At 40.7% G+C, this 12,135-nt stretch overlaps 1 protein-coding gene across 17 annotated transcripts in view; it reads left to right on the top strand.

Annotated features, from left to right (window-relative positions):
- The window catches only part of foxp1b (forkhead box P1b), a 153,691-nt gene that overhangs the window by 105,236 nt on the left and 36,320 nt on the right, over positions 1-12,135 (top strand). For 2 of the 17 annotated variants that reach the window (XM_069512714.1, XM_069512702.1), the window contains exon 1: positions 7,129-7,260. The exons of 13 other annotated variants lie outside the window; for them this stretch is intronic. The gene's annotated coding sequence lies outside the window, so the exon portion shown is untranslated. Of the gene's footprint in view, positions 1-6,966; positions 7,261-12,135 lie in introns of those variants that run through there. 2 more of the 17 variants (XM_069512706.1, XM_069512718.1) reach the window with 2 other exon arrangements.

Here is a 12,135-nt window from a genome sequence, read left to right as displayed (position 1 = left end):
TAATTGATTATTTATTTACATATTGTAAATAATACAAATACGTATTTTAAATATTATTATCAAACACTAATAAAACAATGTAATATATAATGTTATGATACTTGAACTTGAATAATCCTGTATATTAGAATCCTGTTAAATTTCATATCATATCAGCAAGCAAATGCTGATACAGATATATTATTGAAATGCTCATGTCATCTGTTCATGTTCGTCTTAAGTGAGGGGCTCCTGTAAGGAATTTACTCATGGTAAAGACCTGTGGGTTTCATTGGGTCTCATAGTATTTATAGTAATCATGTCTTTTTTTTCAAATGAGATACACTATTCCCTATTATCTGATAAATGTTGCATTGAACATTTTCATGATGTCAAAGGTGCATTACTTGTTATTCCTCAGACACAGAGAAACTGATGATAAAGCTTCAAAACTGTGGCAGCAGACATTTTTCTTATCTGCACTATTACTGGCTGAAGACACAGTCCAAACTTCTTTCTTCTGCATTTCCTTATTCTTTCTCTTTCTTTCTGTTTTCACACCACAGTGTACAGCCTCACAGAGGGCACCTCCAGGTCAAAAGATAATGTCTTTTCAGTTTACAGGATGAAAGCCTTTTAAGTTGTAGAGCGCCCCCTCCAACGCCCCTCCTCCCTGCGTTTGCTCTTCACATCCTTCATTTGTGGTCTGTTGGGGGGAAGCGTGATGTGACACAATCCAGGGGCCAAGCCTGTGTCTGACAGGACAGGGAGAAGCCGCCGGCTCTCTTTCTCTCCCTCTCCTACTGTTTTTGCAGTAGGCCCATGGCATTGTCCTGACACATGTATACCACAGCGCTGCAATCTGTAAGTCATTAGAGCGCTAGGCCGAAGCCTGTCAGCTGGAGCTCAGCCAGTGCTGCAGGGTGATCTGAGGCAGCATTTCGAGGTGTTCCCACAGCCCAGTCGGCCAGTGGCCCAAAGTAGCATGGCAGCCGTAGCCCACTGGCGAGGTGACAGTGAGCACAAGACTGGATTAATGTTCTGGGATAGATGCTATGAGATACAGATTCTCTTTACGCATATGGAGACTTGGCCAAGACATCAATAGGATCTATTAAAATTCATTTATGAGAAAAAAGAAAGAAAAGGAAGCAGGAGCTAAGAGAAAAAAGTGATGAATATATCGGGACAGAGGAAATGGTGGCATACTCCCAGATCACTCAACCAAATCAAAGCCTTGCCAGTTTCTAATTGATTCACTTAACGACTACTTTAAGCTCGCCAAGATTAACTAGTCAACGTTCAAATCTCTGCAGGTTGTTCCACACAGGACAGGAGATAATTCCTAGAGTATGTAGACGCAACCACTTACAACAAGTTTTCTGAGTTAGCGCCTTCATTCAATAGCATTGTGGCTTAAGTGTGTGCATACTTAAATGATTACTTCGACATTTTAGGATTTTTTTTTCCGTCAGTGAGATGCAAAGATAGACGCCACGGTCACGTCTCTGTGGTAAACATGTATGTCCTGGCTGCAGCTGTCTGAGTTTAGCTTTACACAGACTCTGGAAACAGGCGGAAACCGTGACTGGAGTTTTGTTGTCCCCACGAGGTTACCAGACAACCATCAGACGGAACTGGAGCAAAAACCATCATTTGTTGTTTGTACACTTTACACACAGGGTTTTGTACAGATTTAACCAATTAGATATATATGTTTATTATTGAGATTTTTATTATCCTTGGGCAGAGATGTGTTAGCTTCTTTGCTTGTTTTCAGTCATAGAGCTAAGCTAAGCAAACCAGCTGCTGATACATTTAGCGATCAGCAAGACGGTAATAGGACAGCCAAAACATCATAGTATGTGTTTAAAGCTGGGGTAAGTGTTGCTGGAAAAGCTTAATTCGGGCTGAATAAAAGATTGATCGTGTTTATAGTCCTGAGAGGACCACAGATCCTGTCTTTTTTTTATTTCGACTTCATTAATTGATGGCTATCATAATAGGATAAAAGGTGTCAATAAATAAGTGCATAAGTGTTTCAACAACTTACCACCATACATTTTAGTTACAATAGTGTTCCCTATAGCGTCCCATAGCATTTTTCCTGAAAATATAGATGCTAATATTTTATTTTGTGGTCCTTAACCTCTAGAATGTCCTGTTGACGTCAACATGTTACGGATATATCCTTCAGAAGAGCTTTCATGTCCGCAACAGTTCCCATAATTTATCAGTCGTGTGCGTGATCCTCAGAAGGAGTTCGTCTCTTTGTGTTTGTAAAAAGTCTCAAGGTGATGTCGTAATGACATCTCATTTTGACGCGTGCGTTGCTCTGAGGTGATACAATCTGTCAGGAATGATCAACACAACACTCGGGCCGATGCTTCGCGTGGAACCGCGGGATCGGGCCGTCGCTTTCGCTGTTTGTTTTCCTTGTCATATTGTAAAAATGTATTATGTGTACGATATAGATTAGAACCAGGTTTGGTATAATCCTGTCAGAATGAAGTCATCTGTCCCAGTTCAACGCAGCCAAGCAGAGACTCGAGGAGGAGGAGGAGGAGGAGGAGGTGTGGGGGTGGTAGGGGTGTTGGGAGCGCTCTCTGAGCCAAGACGATGACTGTCGAATTGACTCCAGTCACAGCGCTGGGAGCAAAACTACCATTTTCAGGACCCTCTTTTCATTTGAGGCCTGATGTTTCCCTTCAAGCAGTGAACCCTCTCAACCCTCTACCCCACTCAGTCATCCACCCAGACAGATACAAACACGCACACACACATCTCCTTAAAATTTGTTGTATCTTTGTGTCATCCTCTGGCGCTGTATCTTGATGTCAAGTGTATGTTGTTTGGAATGATTCACATGCCCTTTGTGAAGGGGTGGAGGGATGAATGGATGCACAGTCGACCACTGCATTAACAAGCACTAACGGATGCAGAAGGTGCCGTCAAGTCAGCATCGACTCACTACTTAGTTTCTCTTCGGGTGTCGTCGCGCACTTTTGAAATCTTTGGCAACAATTTTCACTTTTGGTTCGAGGGAGGGGAAAAGTTGTCTCATGCAGACGGCAGGAGAGAGATCCAGAGACAGAAGGGCCTTCAGCTACATGAGGACTTTGTTGTATTTTATATTTGTGTTGGACTTAATACAGTTAACCATCAGTGTACACAGCCTCCATGTTGTATACCCAGTCTACACAAAGCATGAAAGTAACACACTTGCTTTGTTTATTGAAAGAAATTGTGTTGGGAACTGGGACGGGCTAACATATATTATTTTATAAAACCACAGATAGGGTTAGATAAACACTTAATCACTCCTACTTTACACCTTACAACTGATAATAAGAAAAACCCACAGACAAACACGAGTTTACAGTGATATTATACAATAAAAATTAACAGTAATTCTTATGTATTTGGAATTACATATCAAAGCAGATTCATTACAGTCTAATATAATCAAAATAACTAGTGCTTTATATTAACTTCATATTAAGCAGTCAGGTTATTTTTACCTCGACATCCCCACACAGATTCTGTTCCTACCCTTTACAAACACTGTGTACTAAGTGTCTGTTTATTAATATAGTAACTGATTAAAATCAAAGATGAATCAATCTCCAAACAAGACCAGGCAGAAATTCCCCCACCTCTTTAAAATCGATGTTGCTCAAACCAAGAACACTTCTTGGTTTGACTCACTGAAAAACCACACTTGACGGCACTCGCCTAAACACAAGCTTCGTTATACACTGGCTTGCGAACCACTCAGGAAATATTTTGCAAATACAGGGTTCACATGTGCTGACTAAACAATGTGAACCTGAATGATGATATTAAAAGTAAATATTCAAAACCCAGGTTATAAAGAGGAAGGGAACGGTAACTCAGCCGTGACTTACTGTAACTCTACTCTGGGTGATAAACTCAATGACTCCGGGTATGACTTAGTTCATGTGTCCGAAGGAGAGTCAGTGGGTTGTGGAAGTCAAAAGGTGTGTTCGTTGATGTGTCATGACAATTAAAATCCACTTAGTTTTAGAAGGACTCTTTGCAAATAACACATCACAACAAAATAAAAGTCAAATATTAATTAAAATATGAATCTCCTTCTTTAAGATAGAAACAAGAGTAGAGACAAATAAAATAAATATGAAATAAATGCAGCTTAAAATAACTTAACAAAGATAACAAAAGCCACAATTGGTTTTATTATAATTAAATTTCAAATATACTTTCATCAAAAAGGCTTTTGTTTTTGAGAAATGACACTCTCCTGTGTGGTGTTTGTTTATTGTGTTGTTTCGTGCAATCTATTTGTTACTCTGTGTTTTTATTATTATCATTATTGATGTTTGTTTTATATTAATGTATTGTCTATCTCACAGGGAAAACAGATGCTACTTAGCTACCAGTTAACTCTGGGGCATCTGAACTGAGATCGGTTTTTGCCTCAAATCAAATGTACTGTAGGATCTTTGCTCTATAGCTTAGAAAACATAGTTGCTAAATGTTGGATTTATATGTGTAATTAAATGCTTTGTGTCTCTGTTGACTTTGATTGGGGGCATGTAATATATTAAAATATATATACAAATAAGAAGCAGTAGAAATATCACACATTGTTGTGCTGAATCTAAAAAGTATTTTTGTTGCCTTGGCGATTATATAGAGCAGCTGTTATTTATATAGGTCCCACACCTGCCCTGCTGACTCCTTCCATCAGTAAACAGTGATTTACTTCACACACACACTGTGTTTGTTTTCTCATGACAATGGTCCAGGTCACCAAAGCCCTTCAAGAAAAGGAATGAGTGTAGTTTCTGTATTTTCCTCTTCTTCCTCTTCGCTTCTCTCCCTCTCCTTTCTCTGGTAGCAGTAAGACACTGGCTGGCATGCCCGTGTAGCTTATTCACTGGCTGTGTTAGTGTTTTGGGAAAGGCTTTGTAAATGGAGCTGAGTCGTTATCTTTAGCCAGAGCCGAGCGGAGCAGCGCTCAGGCCAGACCAGACATTAACTCATACTTTCACTCTAACTCGAGCAGGAAATGGGAGTATTTTATAATGTCATGAACACAATCGCTCAGCACTCTCTGTAAACTATCACAGGGGACGCTGGTTCAGGGCTCAAGGATATTGATGTTTCGCGTAGCGCAGGAACAAAAAAGAGAAAAGAAAAAAATCTATACAGCGTGCGAAGGGCATCGACACATATGTGTAATTATTTTACATATCGCAGGCACAGAGGCAATGGATTAGAAAGACGGTGTGTGAGAGGAGAAGCTTGAACTGTGTGTCTGCTAAATTTATCATGAGGCCTTTGGGAGCGTTGAAATGAGAACAGTGGCCTATTACTGCTAAGAAGGTGTTTTATTGAGAATACGCCGACATGCCACCCCAGGGAGCGTGCTGGGGGAGAAGAGCGTGGCCATAGCCTAAACCACTCCGAGCACATGTGTGCATTTGTGTGTGTAGGCACATGTCGGCATGTCACTGTCTTTTTGTGTAGGCCGTCTTGAGGGTGTCAGATAGAAAATAAAAGCGCCCTCTCTTCCACTTAATTATTCCCTATGATATGCATTGGAATCGTCACTTTTGACACTTGAGGTGTCCCAGTCAATAATTTATATAGGTCAGGCCAGTTTAGCAGAGCTCATTGTTAGTTATTAGCAGATGAGAGCAGTGGCGTGTTATGCAGGCGCTGTGTTTATTTTACCAGTGTGTTTGCGGCCTGGAATTCATCCCATGAACATTCCTTCATCCCTGGCCAAGGGTTTATAGCTGTTGATATGAGCTGTGTTTTAGAGCTCTGTTATTCAGCTCTGTGTTTATTGTTATGATAATTAACAAAGTAAGGTGTTAATCTTGCCTCATACCATTCCTCTAATTCATTGTTAAAGGGCTAATGCAACTTATTGAAGCCGATTTTTTTATTACTAAAAGTTGGTCTGGTCGGCAACTTCTTTAATATCTTAATCGTGTGTACTGCAAAATGTACACATGGTTTAGATTACAATAAATGTGTAAAGGTTGCATTCTTTTGTTTGAGGGTTAAGATAAATGTAAAAGGACAGGAGACAAGGTTTGTATCCTCTCCCAGTGAGTTCAGTAAGATCTCCAGTAGGTGGCAGGGTCCTGTTTCCCTCTCACATCTCTTCCCCTCCCTGAGTGCACATGGGTGTTAAAGAGTGTGATGATATCATGACAGCTAATTGCTCTCATTGGGATGGAGTTGGATGGATTGCCTGGTAGTTTGTGTAATGTTAGCTTTTAATGTAAGTGCTTTTAGCTTGTCTGAGACCAGACTGCAGTTATAAGTGTTTAAAAACTGAGAAAAGTTTATGCTGATTTGCTTGATTTTATGACCAAATACACATACACACTAAAATAAACTTGGTGTATTGCACTGAGTTGCATGTTGTGGTGTTGGCATGCACTGTAGCTGTACATGTTGGAGGAAAAACAAACTGTTCTCATAAATACACCATTTTATTCTAAAATAAAATGGCCAACATGTGGTATCAGCATGGGAAATTTAAAAGGAAGAAAAAAGTCTAAATAACTACAAAGCAGCTGAATTGTTTGTGCGTTTGTTGTTTTCGGCATGTGAAATGAGTTGTGTCTTTGTCCGGGCACTGTAAACACTTCCATTTAGGAGAACAATAAAGGGGCTGATAGTGGGGGGCACTTTTCTTTCTTTCCGCTGTATAGCTGTGTTTACTTATCTGTTGTTTAATTAAAGGGCCTCTTTTCTACAGGCACCCATTGTTTCAATAGCACGGGTGGAGTCCCGGCAGGGGTCAAAGGGTTAACAGCCGTCAACTGTGCCTTTTTTCCTCTCTTTTTTTCTTCTTTTTTTTTTTTTTCAACGAGCCCCTTCACAAAGGCACGGGTTCACCTGCAGCCCAGCCCGCAGCTCCCTGTTGTGTGGCCCCATTTGAATTAATTATGTTTAGAGGACTGTTTGTGATTGGTGGAAAAGGGGCGTGGTTGATTGGATAGTTTTGTATCTTGTCAGCCAGGGAGCAACCTTGCGCGTGCAATCTGTCTGTATCCCGAGGAAGGTTGGAGACTCCACAGCACAGCAGCGCCTCTTCTCAGCCTCCTTGCCTGACAGCCTGTGAGCCTCTACACCTCTCTCTCTCTGACTCACTCTCTCTCCCCTCTCTCCCTCTCTCTCTCTCCTTCCCTCGCCGCCGTGCTCTTCGCTCTGCTTCACTCCACACCGCGTGGCCCGGCACTCTGTTTACCCTGCCAGCTAAATGGAGTTTGTCAGGTTTGTCAATATGATTGATTTCTGTGATTTTGCCAGCTTTCTTGTGTAAAAAAGAAACTTCACAATTTAATTTGACCAGGGAAAAGAGAAAAGGAGGCTTATCGTCTGTCTGTCGTAGATGTTCTGTCATTGTAATTGGTTAATTTTTGTCATGCAGTTTGTATGAGAGGAGAGGAGCAGTTATCAGACTTTGCCGGTGTTCTGACACATGAAAGCAAGTGTCATGTGCATTAGATTTGTTGTTTTTTATCTGAAACAAGTCTGTATGGATTAGTTGCTTGTGTTTATCTGTGAACTGTGTTGTTAGTGCTTTGTTAGGGACATTTGGCTTTTTCACTTTTAGTTCATAACTGTTTTATTTATTTTTTTTGCTTTGCTTGTTTGTCGGTTACAGCTTTCGATGCCTTTTGCATGTCTGCCTTTTCTCGCTGTTTGTTTAGTTTTGTTTACTTTGCTGATAGAGAGCGAACCAGTTAAGCAGGATCCAGCACTGTTTGCTGTTTGAATTATGGAAAGTACAAAAACAGGGGACAGGTTTGTCTTCCATATGCATAGTTGTTTTGAAAATTATTTTATGATGCAGTTATATATATTTATTATGTTTCCCAGAGTAGGATATTTGAATCCCACAGACAGACAGACTTTTATGTTGCTTTTTGTTACACACTGGGTTTTTCTGGTTGTGTGTTTTGTGTTGATTTGTTGAGGTAATTGTCAGACTTTTGCTTGCTCTCAGGCAATGGACTGGACTAATCCTCACTCTCCTCATGGTGTCACAGTGAATTAAGACAGAGGCTGGCAAAGCTCTATATTTGACACCGTCGCCACAAAACCACGCTGGAGACATGCTGTCACTCCAAATGCCATCGCTCATATCTTCCTGAAAAGTTAGAGCGTGTGACTGTTGCTACGTGCCTGTGTGTGTGTGTGTGTATTATGTGTATGTTAGTGCTTGTAACAAAGGGATTGCAGAGTACATTTAGGAGGGAAAGTTTTGGTCATTTTCTTCTATTTTTATTCTGCTGTCAACTTTGAGCCCCTCTTGACAGCTTTGAGGTTTTACACTGCCAACGTCTATTGACATTCGATTGTGTAATAGCCTCAAGTACATTTACTACAACAGTTCTAAGTAATACAGTCATGCAGCTGTGGAAAGGATCCACATGTGCTGTCAGTTTACTTACTTACTTTTGCTGAATTTTTTTGGGTGCAATGTTTCAGCACCTTGCATCAGTGTTGGAGAGGTGGGTGCCTAAAAGAATGGAGGGATGGAGGAGAGAACAGCAGAGGGAAATATCAGATGGTCAGGGAGGAGAGCGAAGCCTAAACAGGCCAGCGTGCACCGTAATGCCGTGCAGCTGTGCAGAGACTCGCAGTTTGGGAGAGCTGGAGTGCGAGCTGATTGGGTTGACAGTTTGTAATCAAAGTTGATTTATTGTTCATTAGTAGTGCATTAGCCCTTTCAGGCAGGGGCGTTATTTGTGCAGTGGCCTGTCAAGGCGAGGGGCTGCCAGCACCTGTCATTTCTAAACCATGACATAGGCAACCAGATATTAGCTGTGTACCCGGAGAGGGGGGAACAGGGGGTTAGCCGACAGAGCCCCACGGCTCGCTGGGATATCCTTTACAGGGACGGTCTCTGCGTTGTGCTGGAGAAGGCAGGCGAGTCAGCGACAGGAGAGAGACGGAGGAATAGTTTAGCAGTGATATAGTGAAGCACCAGCTGCTCTCTGCTCTTATTGCCTGGCTTTCTTGACTAAAACATGTTTTTACTTGAAAGGGGCTTTCATTCATTTGTTTTTTTAAAGGGTCATTACTGCTTGGAGCGCCTGTGTTTCAGATAGGAAGATTAACTCTACACTTGAGATGCCATGTGTTTCAAAGGGCTGAGATGGTAGGATAATGATGAGATTACATGGTGTGGAGTGTTTTGTGGCAGAAGATATTTTTCACTACAACTCTCTGACATGAGTTATGTATTTTAAAACAGTCAGGGATATAATGGTATTGACGTGTTGCCCATTTAAAATAAAGCTGGATTATTGAGGATGTATGTGGACGTAAACTGGTCTAGCACATCTTGATTTTTACTTAATGCTATAAACCTACAGCTGACACTAAATATCTTTTTCTATATAATTTAATTAATTGGCTGTATACTTTATATGAGTCACATAACACAACAACATTAAGAATGTCAAGAAGCAACACAATTTGTGGCCCTCTTGTCTGCCGTCATGGAAACAAGGATTAGCTTTGCGTTGCTGGTGTGCAGAGAATAGAAACAATCTGCACCAGGATGTGTCAGCCATTGTCTTTTGACTACAGTTTCATTTGAAAGGGATTTTAGAAGCTGCGATCTTAATTAAATCTCAACTGACTCAAATAATGCATCAGAAGACATGCATGTTTGCGTAACTGCGTCGAGCTGGTAGACCATCGATCACGGGCGCGCAGCAGTTTACACCAACAGTGGCTGCAATCAGGGAAAAGTGAAAACGGTGAATGCTGGTGTGCAGGGTTGTAGTTGTCACTCTGAATTTGTACGCCAGGTTTCAGTGTGTTGTGAAATGTCAAGTTGGAGGTGTGGCTTCGAAGGTCAGAGAGACAAGACATTAGGTCTCATGTCAGAAATGCAATGAAGGGTGTGAATCTTTATTTGCCTGTTTGTTTGAGCTGGTTCTGAGCACGAATGGTTAAAAAATGATGACTTCTGATTTACTTTTAAAATGCATCAGTACTATTTCAGATTTTATTCCATTAATTATTTTATTATTTTTCATTATTTTTTTCAAAGAAAATGTATTATTCATTTATTATTTTAGAGGAGTGAGTGAGTGAGTGTGTGTGTGTGTGTGTGTGTGTGTGTGTGTGTGTGTGTGTGTGTGTGTGTGTGTGTGTGTGTGTGTGTGTGTCACCTGCAGTGGTGGCTGCCTCCAGTGGTGGGAAACAGTGTCCGGCGTTGCAGCTCAGCTGTTATTTTTGGGGTGAGAACTCGCTCACTTCGCAGTGCAGATTGTTTGTTTAAACCCGACAGCGGGACCAGCTCCGGCCAGAACCTGTTTGTTTGTAGTCGAAAAGTTAATTAAAATGCAATCTTGACTTTTGTTTTTACAGTTGCTGTAAATAATGTGCGCCTCAGCCCCCTCACACTCCTGCAACCAAATACAGAACGTATAGTGTGTGATTAAGGGAGACAAAATGTGGCTGCGTTTATCCTGTTTATCTGAGATGTAAACATTTTTAAAGGGGCTTGATTGTGGAGGACGAGGAAGGAATGATGGAGGGATGAGGAGTTCTGCCCAGCTTTTTAAAATAATTTAGGCTTACTTACAAATCTAATATATACCATATGCTACTTTGTACACATACTGTATACATTATAATAATATATAATATAATAATTTAATTTGCAAGATATTTGTATAATTGTTATTGTTTATTTATAAATTTTATCATTATTAATGGAAAGGTTCGTCAGTGTGAAGATTTTGAATTAATGTTTTTTTTTTAGTAAATGTTCTCCACCTAAGAGATTTCAATCAACCTGAGTAGGTAACATGGAATTAGTCTTTCCAGTCTTGTCGACGACTAATTATGTTCACACTTCACTTAAGTACAATAGCTCCCGTGAAATCCTCATTTTGCTGACATTTTCATGCAGCGGTTCACAGACAGGGTGGGAAGTCGTTTTTCATGCACCTCTGCAGACCAAGGTAAAACAACAGCATCAAATGGACCAGACTCTGTGATTTCTCTAGAGCTTGTTTTTTTTTTTTTTTACTTCTCCATTCCATTTGATGCCCCTGCAAAACAAGATGACCCCAGGGAGCACAAGTGAAAATTTGATAATTTTTTTTTTCTTTTTCTTCCTTTTTTTCTTTCCGACAAGCTGCACCTTTGCGGCCGGTGAAACATCTGTACTAGTCTCACTGATATTTACAACCTTGTCCCTCATTTCGGTTCGTCTTAACTGCCTTGGTGCGAGGAAAGGAGCCACCGTGCAGCTTTACTCTCCCCTGTTCCTTTTCACAAGGCTTTGACCTCTTACATGGGAGGAGAGGGGGGGTGATTCGGGATTGCTTCAGTGAATCAGTGACTCTTTAAACGTGTGATCCATGTTGCTTCATTAGATTTTCATTTATTTGTGTATTTTTTTTTTTTATCAAGTAGTGGTGTACAAATAGAATTTGACTTTCTGCAGGGCATCCTTTATGACAAATGCCTCCTATACTGCATGTGTGTGAATGTTGAAACTGTGCAGAGAATGATGATGTAGATGAAATTTGTGATTTTTATATTTTTTAATTCATTGTTGAAATGTTGAAAATTGAATTGAAATTGCCATATACATTTCGTACTAAATATACAGTGCCAGCAGAATTCAGTGTTCTGTATGGGAATATAGTTGTACTCCTCATACACAGTGTGTTATGGGTTGCACATGTACCTATATGTGCTTGTGACAATTAACAAACTACATGTATTGTGTGCTTGTGTGTGTTTGGCCAGCAGGCCTGTGCTGGTACAGTATATTGCCTCAAGTCACTCTGCAGCTGTGTTCCAGGTTTGAATGTTTATGCATGGGAGACACCTGGAGAGCACCACACCTTTGTGAAATTCATAAACATCAGCTATTTCTGGCATCCTCAGAATGTCCTCTTTTTTTAACACCCTCATTGGTAGAGCAGATTACAGCTGGGCTCAGTGGATCCCTCCAGTTATTAGCCCAGTGCGAGCCGTCTCTTTAGACTATCTTTAGATGGCGATATATTTTTGTGGATCATCTGGATTCATGATGTTATCTGAGAGATAAGGGAGTACACCATATGGGAGTGCTCTAAATGGCGACTGGCGTCCTGTGTTTGCGTTAAA

Source organism: Paralichthys olivaceus, chromosome 2 (assembly GCF_024713975.1).
Source record: "Paralichthys olivaceus isolate ysfri-2021 chromosome 2, ASM2471397v2, whole genome shotgun sequence".
Taxonomy (NCBI): domain Eukaryota; kingdom Metazoa; phylum Chordata; class Actinopteri; order Pleuronectiformes; family Paralichthyidae; genus Paralichthys; species Paralichthys olivaceus.
The sequence above is the reverse complement of the archived record's forward strand: the minus strand, read 5'-3'. Positions and strand labels throughout refer to the sequence as shown.